Source organism: Lithobates pipiens, unplaced genomic scaffold (genome assembly GCF_037356315.1).
Source record: "Lithobates pipiens isolate NorthernLeopardFrog02 unplaced genomic scaffold, aLitPip1_a1.2 Scaffold_28, whole genome shotgun sequence".
In the NCBI taxonomy this organism is placed as follows: Eukaryota; Metazoa; Chordata; class Amphibia; order Anura; family Ranidae; genus Lithobates; species Lithobates pipiens.
The window spans coordinates 166,504,217-166,515,390 of NW_027507789.1; the positions used below are offsets into that span (position 1 = coordinate 166,504,217).

At 44.3% G+C, this 11,174-nt stretch overlaps 1 pseudogene; it reads right to left on the reverse strand.

The window, feature by feature from the left end:
* Positions 1 to 2,186: 2,186 nt before the first annotated feature.
* LOC143935751 (uncharacterized) lies at positions 2,187 to 3,341 on the reverse strand (annotated as a pseudogene).
* Between the last annotated feature and the right edge of the window lie 7,833 nt (positions 3,342 to 11,174).

Consider the following 11,174-nt stretch of genomic DNA (forward strand, 5'->3'; position numbering starts at 1 on the left):
TTGTTTGAAATTCTACTATTATATACCCAATTTAGGACACTATATTACCAAAAATATTGGTACACCTGCCTTTACACGCACATGAACTTTATTGGCATCCCAGTCTTAGCCTGTAGGGTTCAGTATTGAGTTGGCCCCCCCTTTGCAGCTATAACAGCTTCAACTCTTCTGGGAAGGCTGTCCACAAGGTTTAGGAGTGTGTCTATTGGAATGTTTGACCATTATTCCAGAAGCGTATTTGTGAGGTCAGGCACCAATGTGGACGAGAAACCCTGGCACGCAGTCTACGCTCTAATTCATCCCAAAGGTGTTCTATCAGGTTGAGGTCAGGACTCTGTGCAGACCAGTCAAGTTCCTCCACCCCAAACTCGTGTCTTATGGACCTTGCTTTGTGCACTGGTGCTCAGTCATGTTGGAACAAGAAGGGACCATCCCCAAACTGTTACCACAAAGTTGGAAGCATGAAATTGTCCAAAATGTCTTGGTATGCTAATGCCTTAAGTGTTCCCTTCACTGGAACTAAGGGGCCAAACTCAGCCCCTGAAAAACAACCCCACACCATCATACCCCCTCCACCAAATGATTTGGACCAGTGCACAAAGCAAAGGTCCATAAAGACATGGATGAGTGAGTTTGGGGTGGAGGAACTTGACTGGTCTGTACAGAGTCCTGATCTCAACCCAAAAGAACATGTTTGGGATGAATTAGAGAGGAGACAAGGCATTCTTGTCCACATCAGTGCCTAACCTCACAACTGCACTTCTGGAAGAATGGTCAAACATTCCCATAGACACACTCCTAAACCTTGTGCACAGCCTTCCCAGAAGAGGTGAAGCTGTTATAGCTGCATTCTATGCATTAAGATGTTTGTTATTTTATAAAAAAAATTGAACGTTTACAACCACTTTAATTGAACAAGCTGAAGTTAGAAGCTGATTGGCTGCAATGCACAGGTTCTAAGTGTAGTTTTTAGTAAATCTCCCCCTGAGTCTGTCTGCACAGCCTTGATTGGTGCTGTGCCAGTCACATATCTAAAAAAACAAAACGTTTCAATAGAGCAATTCAAATTACATTATAAGTATAGAAAACTGTTATACAGCTCCCTATAAATCCCTATAATATGGTGTAAGCAGAGTCAAAAATGATTGACACTAGCGTAGCTCCCAACTGTCCCTGATTCCCAGGGACTACCACTGATTTGGAACAAAGTCCCTCTATCCCTCTTTCCTCCTCATTTGTCCCTTATTTTGGTCTGATCTATATAGTTGTATATAAAATTCACATTTATCTTTCAAAAATAGTTTCTCAGTGCTAAACCTTTCATCCGATTTGTAAATTGCTGCATTTGTACATTTCAAAAGCCAATATAAAGGAATAGTAGTGGTGGAAAAAAAAATATGTGTGGGTTTAACTTGTTGGCAGGGGGTGTGTCCTATGTCTACATACCTTTGCTAATAGGTGTCCCTCGTTCCCATCTCAAAAAGTAGGGAGGTATGCATTAGCTTTCATTTTTTTTCAGACAGCATCTAGCCCATTTTTTACTTTACAGGTATTCACAATTATATTTGATATATTTAGTACAGATTTATATTAAAACTAAGATTTTTGTTAGTTTCCTAGGAAATGTGATCAATCAGCACACTATATCCCACCCCCATAGTGTTTAGCACTAAGGAGGAGGAGGGAGGGAGTGTCATTTACCATTATGTATACACCCACATGTGTGACTCTATAGTCATGTGGGCTGCACATATAAGAAAAAGGAGGAAATTGAAGTGCTACTAAAGGATCGTTTTTTTAAAAATAACAAACATGTCATACCTCCACTGTGTAGCTCGTTTTGCACCGAGTGGCCCCGAACATCGATTTCTGGGGTCTCTCGGTGGCTCCTCCCCACATTAGCATAGGATGCATTAAGGTGAAAAAAAACACGTCCCCTTAAAACCCCTTTAAGAGCTTAGGAGGGAAATGAACTTGAGCATGCTCAATAGAGGACACCAGATGGTCTACACAATCTCAGGCTGCAAAGGGGACACATTACAAATGGGGAGGGACAGCTGAAGGCAGGATCAGCCATGTATATTTTACTGTGCACAAAACAAATGCTTTAGTACCTTTGTTATATAGCATGTAATGAGATTTTTTTTTATAGTCTGGGTTTAATGACACTTCAAATAATACAACAATTATTTACTCAAGAAATAGCTAATTTTAATAAAAAGAAAAATGATGCATATTTTGTACATGTCAAAAGAGGATACAACATTGTCTATCTACTCAATACTATTACTATTAAAGTTATCAGTAAAATCATTCATTTCTAAAAACAATCTATTTTAACCTTTGCAATCAGCCCTTTAAACATTTTACTTGACATATTTTTGGTGGAGACAACCATTTTGCACAGTTCCTTCACTCTTTGGCTTGTGAAGAGTAAGCTGATATTATACAGTACAGTATTTGTGCTATATACTTTTCCAGCTCCTTAGATGGAGAAAGAAGAAATATTATGGATAGACATGAATTTAGTCTCTCAGAATGTCTTCTAACACAGCTTCATGAAGTTGGCGAGAACCTCTAGCCCCTCCACCAGTCCTTCCCCATTGGTGGCACAGCACCCCTGAATGTGCCACTGGTGTCCCTTTATCTTGGTCAGTTCCAGTTCCTCCTCCAGCTCCATGGGTTTCCTGGCACATGGGTGATCTTGCTTGTTGGCCATCACCAATAACGGCACACCTCTCATTTCATCATTTTCCAGGATTGCATTAAGCTCTTCTCTGGCTTCCAGAAACCTCTCTGGGTCAGCACTGTCCACCACAAAGACCAAGCCATCTGTGTTGGCAGAGAAGATTTTCCACAGGGCTCGAATATTGTCCCGACCACCCATATCCCAGACAATAAATGTCACGTTATGGATGGGCTCCACAGTCTCAACATTATATCCAATGGTAGGGATTGTACAGAGCGTCTCATTCAGCTTCAGCTTGTAGAGGACTGTGGTCTTTCCAGACCCATCCAGACCTACCATCAGTATCCGAGTCATGGTGCTAGAGAAGCCCATAAGAGTTTAGTAAAGGCTGCTGAGGAGGGCACCAATACTTGCAGATGTGGATCTTCCTTGTCTGTTTGGAATCTGTTTTTTCTGATGTCTGTAGCTTTGCATACTTCTAGTAAGCTCCATTAATTTATACTGTATATATGCAAGGTTCCTTCACTGGCCAAACCCAGATCGCCTAGCAACCTGAGACGCAAGACAGGAATTTCTTGGTTGCTCTATATTTTTGTGCTGTGTTGGAGGATTCTTCGATAACCTGTTGTGACAATGAGGAAGTGGCAGCAGCACAGGAATGACTTTGACAGCATTCAAAACAGAAACAACTTTATTGCAACTGATCACTTCAAGTAAAAACAGACACATACCTCATTAGAAGGACGTAAAACAAAATTTTAATGTGATATTTGATTTGCAAAGACCAATGTGCTTGCAGTTACAATTAAAGAACACATTATTCAATTGTTTGGGTAAAACTGTGTTTAATAGTGTTATGACTAAAATAATTTTAGGAGCTTTTCACAACTTAAAGTGGATGTAAAACAACTTTTTTTTTTTTTCTATAATCCGCAGTATTAGATTACATTAAATTTTTTCCCTCAATGTATGTTATTTATAAAATCAAATGCTGCTGTATACCTTGTTTCAAAATGCCGCTCCCGTGACCACCCGCCGCTGTCTTCCCCGATCCGAGAACTACAGCAGGAGGGGCTGAGAATCCCCTGCTGACATCAGCCAGGAGGAGGAGAGTGGCGGGCAGTCATGTCAGTGGCACTCTAAAATTAGATATACAGTGGCATTTTTTTTTTTTATAAAGAACATATATTGGTGCACATAATTGAATCTAATACTGCAGATTATAGCAAGAAATATTAATTTTAGCAGCGGTGGGAGAGAGAAGAGACAGCGGGGTGACAGAGACGCATAAACTGACCACGATGTCAGGGTTCGGCGACCATGTTAAACATGGTCAGTTTACAGAGGGCAGGGCAGCACCAGGCAGGATCAGCCAGGTATTATAGGTGAAAGAAAATGACACATTAAAGCTGTATAACATGCTTTAAAGGAATAGGATCCAATGTAACTCCAACCAAAACATAGTTTTTTCAATTACTTGTACATTGCTGAAATCTTTCTACATGAAACTGTCCTAATTGAAACAGCAGCTTGCCCTCCTACTGTACTTGTAAAGTCCCCGTCAGAGTCCTCCTTACATCAGGGTCCCCATCATATCCTCTCCTAAATTGCAACCCCTATCAGAATCCCCCTTACATCAGGATCTCCCACAGAGTCTCTCTTACATCAGAGCCCCTATAAGAGCCCTAATTACATAGAGGTATCCATCAGAGTACCTCTTAAATCAGAGTCCTGCTTACATCAGGTTCTTAATTCGACTCCTCTTTAATTTAGAGCCTCGCCTCCTTAAATCAGGGACCCTATCAGAGCCCCCCTTACATCAAATTCCCTATCAAAGCCCCCCTTACATCAGGGCCCCCTCAGAACCCCCCTTAAATTCTCAGTCCCTCCTTACATCAGGGTTCCCATCAGAGCTCCCCTTACATCAGAGACCCTAGTAGAGACACCCTTACATCAGGGCCTCCCTCTGAGTCCCCCCTAAATTGGGGTCTCCATGAGAGTTCCCATCAGACCCTCCCTTTACATCAGGGTCCCAATCAGAGTACATCTTACTAAGCCCTTGTACACATGGTCGGAAATTTCGACAACCAAATCCGTTGGATTTTGTCCGTCAGATTTTGTCCGTCGGATCTTGTCCGAAACTGTTGCATACACACGGTCGGACAAAGTTGTCGAAAAATCTGATCTTTCAGAACGTGATGACGTAATTTGGTTATGATGGGACTACGTTCAGGCTAGTAGCCAATAGCTTTGATGTAGGAATTTGATCTGAGCATGCGTGGCACTTTGTCCGATCGGAATTCTCTACACATGATCGGAGTATGTCCTATCGGACCAGTTTGTCGGAAAATATTTCCAGCAAGTTTGAAAATTTGGTCCGACGGATATTCCGACAGAAACAGTCCGATGCATACCACACACAGTCGGAATATCTGACAACATGGTCCGATAGGACACATTCCGACGAATTCTCCGACCGTGTGTACAAGGGCTAAGAGGTCCCCATCAGAGTCCCCCTTACACCAGAGTTCCCATTAGAGTCTCTCTTACATCAGAATTCCTATCAGAACCCCCATTACATCAAGGTCACTATCAGAGTACCCCTTAAATTAGAGCCCCCTCTTACATCAGGGTCCCCATCAGAGACTTCCTTACATCAAATTCCCTATCAGAGCCCCCCTATATCAGGGTCTTCCTCCAAGTCCCCCTTACATGAGAGTTTCCCTTGCACTAGAGTCTCTATCATAATCCCCCGTACATCGGGACTCCATGAGTGTCCCCCTTACACCAGAGTCTCCTTTAGAGCCCCCACTTACATCAGGGTCTCCCTCTGAGTTCCCCTTACAGCAGAGTCCCCATCAGAGTCCCCATTACACCAGGATTTCCATGAGAGTTACCATCAGAGTCTTCTATTACATGTGCAAGTTGAAGCAGAGACCATAGGCAGCCTCTGCTGACCTTAATGCTCAATCTGTGCACATCTGTGACTCCCACTTACCCTAGCTGCGGGCCAGACAAAATCCTATAGGGGACTGCATGTGGTGATCCTGTCATAAAGGAGCTTATTCAGACGTAGGGATGAGCTTCGTGTTCGAGTCGAACGTACGTTCGACTCGAACATTGGCTGTTCGGCCGTTCGGCGAATTCCAAACGTTTGGGCCGTTCGCGTCAAAATTCGAGTGACGCGCGCGCGGACCACAATGCACTGCGGTGGCGCAGTGCATTGCTGCCCCATGATTGGCCAAGCATGCACTGTGACCCCGCATGCTTGGCCAATCGCAGCGCCGGCAGCGAGGAGAGCCATGATTGATTAATCATAGCTCAGGTTGTGTAGTGCACGCCCCACACTATATAAGGCCGCCTTTGAGGCGGCTTCGTGTAGTGTGTTACTTAGCATCTGAAGCAGTGGGTGTTCTGTGTACCTTCAACACAGTACACACCAATCGTTTTTGGCTGATTTCCTATCTTGCTGCTGTGTAGTGGTTGTTGTCTGTGCCCTGACTGCAGTATACACCACTATATTCACCTCACCTATATAGCTAGTGATCTAGCTTTAACCACTTAACAACTGCCCATTGCCGATTAACGGCTTCAGGGGGGTTGTTTAACTCTGAGAGGCCGTTAATTAACGGCCTCCCAGAATTCTGCTCTCGCGTGCCCCGAGGTGTGCGCACTCGAGAGCATCCGTGACCGCCGGGTCGCATCACGGATCATGGTAAACGGGCGCTCATAGCGGCCGTTTACCACGTGATTGCTCCGTCAAATGACGGAGTGATCACTTGGAAACAAACCGGCGTCATGTTATGACGCCTGTTCCTCCCTCCCCTCTCTGTACCGATCGGTACAGCGGAGGGGAAAGAGATCGGTGTCAGCAGCGATGTGGACTGCATCTGCAGTGCCCACATCGCTGCTCACCGAATTTAACCCCTCAATTCCCTGCCAATACTCTGCCATACCAGTGCATACTCTGCAGTACCCTGCCATTATTCTGCAGTACCCCGCCATTACTCTGCAGTGCAGTACCCTGCCATTACTCTGCAGTACCCCCCATTACTCTGCAGTAACCCCCATTACTCTGCAGTACCCCCCAATACTCTGCAGTACCCGCCATTACTCTGCAGTACCCGCCATTACTCTGCAGTACCCCCAATACTCTGCAGTACCCTGCCATTACTCTGCAGTGCAGTACCCTGCCATTACTCTGCAGTACCCCCCATTACTCTGCAGTAACCCCCATTACTCTGCAGTACCCCCCAATACTCTGCAGTACCCGCCATTACTCTGCAGTACCCGCCATTACTCTGCAGTACCCCCAATACTCTGCAGTACCCTGCCATTACTCTGTAGTACCCCCCAATACTCTGCAGTACCCTGCTATTACTCTGTAGTACCCCGCCAATACCCCGCCAATACTCTGTAATACCCTGCCATAAATTGCCATACCCAGCCATACTCAGAGATACCCAGCCATACTCGGTGATACCCTGAAATACCCAGCCATAGACGCCCCCCACCCCTCACCGCCCTCCGGTGCTTCTACCAACTCGCCAGTACGATCAAAGCCAGAATCTTTTTTTTATTTTTTATTTCAGGCTTCCCAGCCTAGAGGTGAGATGTGGGGTCATATTGACCCCCCAGATTTCACTGTAAAGAGGACCTGTCACCTCATATTCCTATTACAAGGGATGTTTACATTTCTTGTAATAGGAATAAAAGTGATCAAAAATATATTTTTGGGGAAAAAAATGTCAAACTAACATAAATAAAGTAAAATGAACAATAAAAAAATAAACTAAAAATTAAAGCGCCCATGTGCTCGCATGTGCCACACATGTGAGGTATCGCCGAGAATGTTAGAGCGAGAGCAATAATTCTAGTCCTAGACCTCCTCTGCAACTCAAAACATGTAACCAGTAAAAAAAAAATTAAAGCGTCGCCTATGGGGATTTTTTAAGTAGCGACGTTTGGCGCCATTCCACGGGCATGTGCAATTTTGAAGAGTGACATGTTTGATATCTATTTACTCAGCATAACTTCATCTTTCACTTTATGCAAACATTGGGCTAACAAGTGGTTAATAATAGAGCTTGCAGTCAGTAGTGTTAGGAGATAGTGCGTGCTGTCTGCGTGCTCTGTACCCAGTACATACCGCTATAATATAGGGCAGGCCCCTACTTTCAAACATCCAACTTACAAACATCTCCTACTTGCAAACGCAAGGAGACAGCAGCAAGTGAGATGAAAAAAGATGGACGACAAAACAAATTATACAGGGGTGATAACCCTTCCCTATGTTTTCCAAAAAGCTTAAAGATAGTTTTTTTGACTGGAGCTACACTTTAAAAATGTACCGGTTGAAAATTACAAACAGATTCAACTTAAAGAGGAAGTAAACCCTGATGGGTTTACTTCCTCTTTTTTTCCCTGCAAAGGTAAAGCATAATGGGCTACTATGCATCGCATAGTAGCTCATTATGTGTCACTTACCTGACACAGGAGCCAGCGAAGTCGCCGCTGATCCCTGTAGTCCGCCGCATCCATGTTGCTGGTGGCGTCTCGCAGCTCCGACGAATCACAGCGGCGAAGCCGCGATGACGTCACTCCCGCGCATGCGCACGGGAGTCGCGTCTCGCAGCTCCGCCGCTGCCACTCGGCGAAGCCGCGATGACGTCACTCCCGCGCATGCGCACGGGAGTCGACAAATTAGGCAAATCCATTCATGGATTTGCCGCATTTAGTGCGCCTGCGCGCCGCTGTCTACGGCGCATGTGCCGTAGACAGCGGTGCCCATTTTCGGGCAAATATCTCCTAAACCATATAGGTTTAGGAGATATTGCTTGGACCTACAGGTAAGCCTTAATCTAGGCTTACCTGTAGGTCCAAGTTGTTTGGAAGGGTTTACTTCCTCTTTAACACAACAAACCTACACAGTCCCTGTCTTGTTTGCACCGCCTGTATACTGCTGTTCTGAGTATATAGGGCCTGGGGGCCACACGCATTTCCTTTTTTTAATATGGGTACGGGGTTCCCCTTAATATGCGTACAAGACCCAAATAGGCTGGTAATGGGCAGGGAGGGCTACCCATGCCATGTTTCTCAATGATTTTCAACCATATTGCAGGAACCAGATATAACATTAAAACCGCAAGCAGTTTTAAATGGTGTTATTTCCGTTTAATGTCATTTTGTGCAGGGACTGTTCTAAACACGGGAAACACGTGGCACTTCACAGGCATACTACAGACACCCCCCAGGCACCATATTTAAAGGAATATTTCACTTTTTTTTTTTCACTTTAATCATCATTAAAATCAGCGCTCCCGCCAAAACGGCAGTTTTTAAAACTTTTTTTTGCAGTGACCCATGTCCCCTGAGGCAGGAGGCAGGTCCCCAAACCCTTTTTAGGACACTTTCTTGCATATTAGCCGTTAAAATTAGCACTTTCCAATTCGAACGTTCGAGTCCCATAGACTTCAATGGGGTTCTAACGTTCGTACCGAACGCGGGGGTCGTTCGCAAGTTCTGGTGCGAACCGAACCGGGGGGTGTTCGGCTCATCCCTATTCAGACGCTTCGCGTTCTAAGGTTACAGAGCCCTGACCTGTCTCCTAATTATGCTGAGTTGTTATCCTGTCACTCTGACTTTTGATAAAATAAAAATGGCATTTCCACCATACATTAGGGAGGCTGGTCCACTGTTGTCATCAACAGGAAAGCCGTGCTGAGAAATGTAATTTACTGGAGTAGACATGAAGTGTCTACAAAGAGGATGCAGGAGACCAGCAGTACTGAGATAAAACAGTTGATAAAAAAGTATTTTATATAAAACATGACAGTTGTTAATGGTACATAGTGCATTCAGGTGGGGTTTAAATCTTTTTAATTGGTTTTATTCTTTCACTAGGGAGACAGTAATTTGTGTCTAGTAACACAATACAAGAACTTCCAGTCTGCTCTGTCACTTTGCTCTGTGCTGGAGGATTGTTCAATGACCTCAATAGCACAGGAAGTGACCTCATACAAGAGACAATAACTTCCAGTTCAGGTATAATAACAAAATCTTCCAACGCAGCCCAAAATGACAGATCAGGCAGGAAATTCCTTTATGACAGATATAAAGGGTATTACAGAAAAGGAGTGTCTATAGATGGCACCCAGCACACCTACTGTATTTTATAAACGTATATTTGATAACAATAAAATAATATTAAAGTGATTCAAAAATAAAAGGAAATAGAAAGCTTGAAAACCTTTTTTTTTGCTTTTAAGACCCCTTTCACACTGAGCCGCCCCAGGCATCGGCTGTAAAGCAGCGCTATTTTTAGTGCCGCTTTACTGTAATTTTAGCAGCGCTAATCGGGCCCTAGTGGGGCAGTTTTAACCCCCGCTAGTAGCCGAAAAAGGGTTAAATCTGCCCGTAAATGCCGCTGCAGCGGCGCTTCTTTGCCGGCGGTATGGTGGCGCTGCCCCATTGTTTTAATTGGGCATGAGCGGTGGAGGAGCTGTATTCACTGCTCCTCCACCGCTGCAAAGAAGCTGCTGGCAGGACTTTTTTTTACGTCCTGCCAGCGCAGTGCCCCAGGGTGAAAGCACTCAGGCTTCCACACTGGGTTTGCAGCTGAGGCTTTTTCAGGCAATATGCAGGCACCATTTTTAGCACTGTAGTGCCTAAAAAAAAGCCTCCAGTGTGAAAGGGGTCTAAGGGTAGAGATGAGATTTGGGGTCTTTTAGCTCTTGTACACACGGTCGGAGATTCCGACGGAATGTGTCCTATCGGACCGTTTTGTCAGGTATTCCGACTGTGTGTGGTCTCTATCCAACTGTTTCCGTTGGAGTATCCGACGGACTAAGTTTTCCAACTTGCCGGTAAAATTTTCCGACAAAATGCTTCGATCGGACATAGTCCGGTCATGTGTAGCCTACTCCAACGGACAAGGTGCCACGCATGCTCACAATCAAATTCGGACACGGAAGCGCTCGCTCAGGTAAAACTACTGCTCGTAATCGATATATAGCACATTCATCACGCTGCAATGTTAAAAATTCTTTCATGAAGCGCATTCTCTTGTTCTTTACAGTGCTGCAAGAATGAACTTCTTTTGATGCTCATAGTCACACACACTTCTCCCGAATGTATTTCTTGAGTCTTTTTTACTCATTTCAGCAATACAATATTTTAAATCGTCACATCTACACAATTTTTTTTTTTTTGGGGAATTTCGTGGTTGGTTTTTTTCATCAACATCTCCTTTTTTGTCAGTTTGTTTAATCTACAGGAGGTTGTTTGGTGTTGGTGCCCCTTGTTATTCATTTCACTTTGTATGTTTGAAATGTACCTGCCTGCTCACAAATAAACTCTCCTTTTTGAAGTAAAACTCATACGCAAGTATTTCTTCAAACAAAAAAAACCTTTATTTAGGTGTCAAACAACTAAAAAGAGGGAGGCAGCGCTGGAGAAACTTGTCAATTTGGCAAAGCCTTTGGCC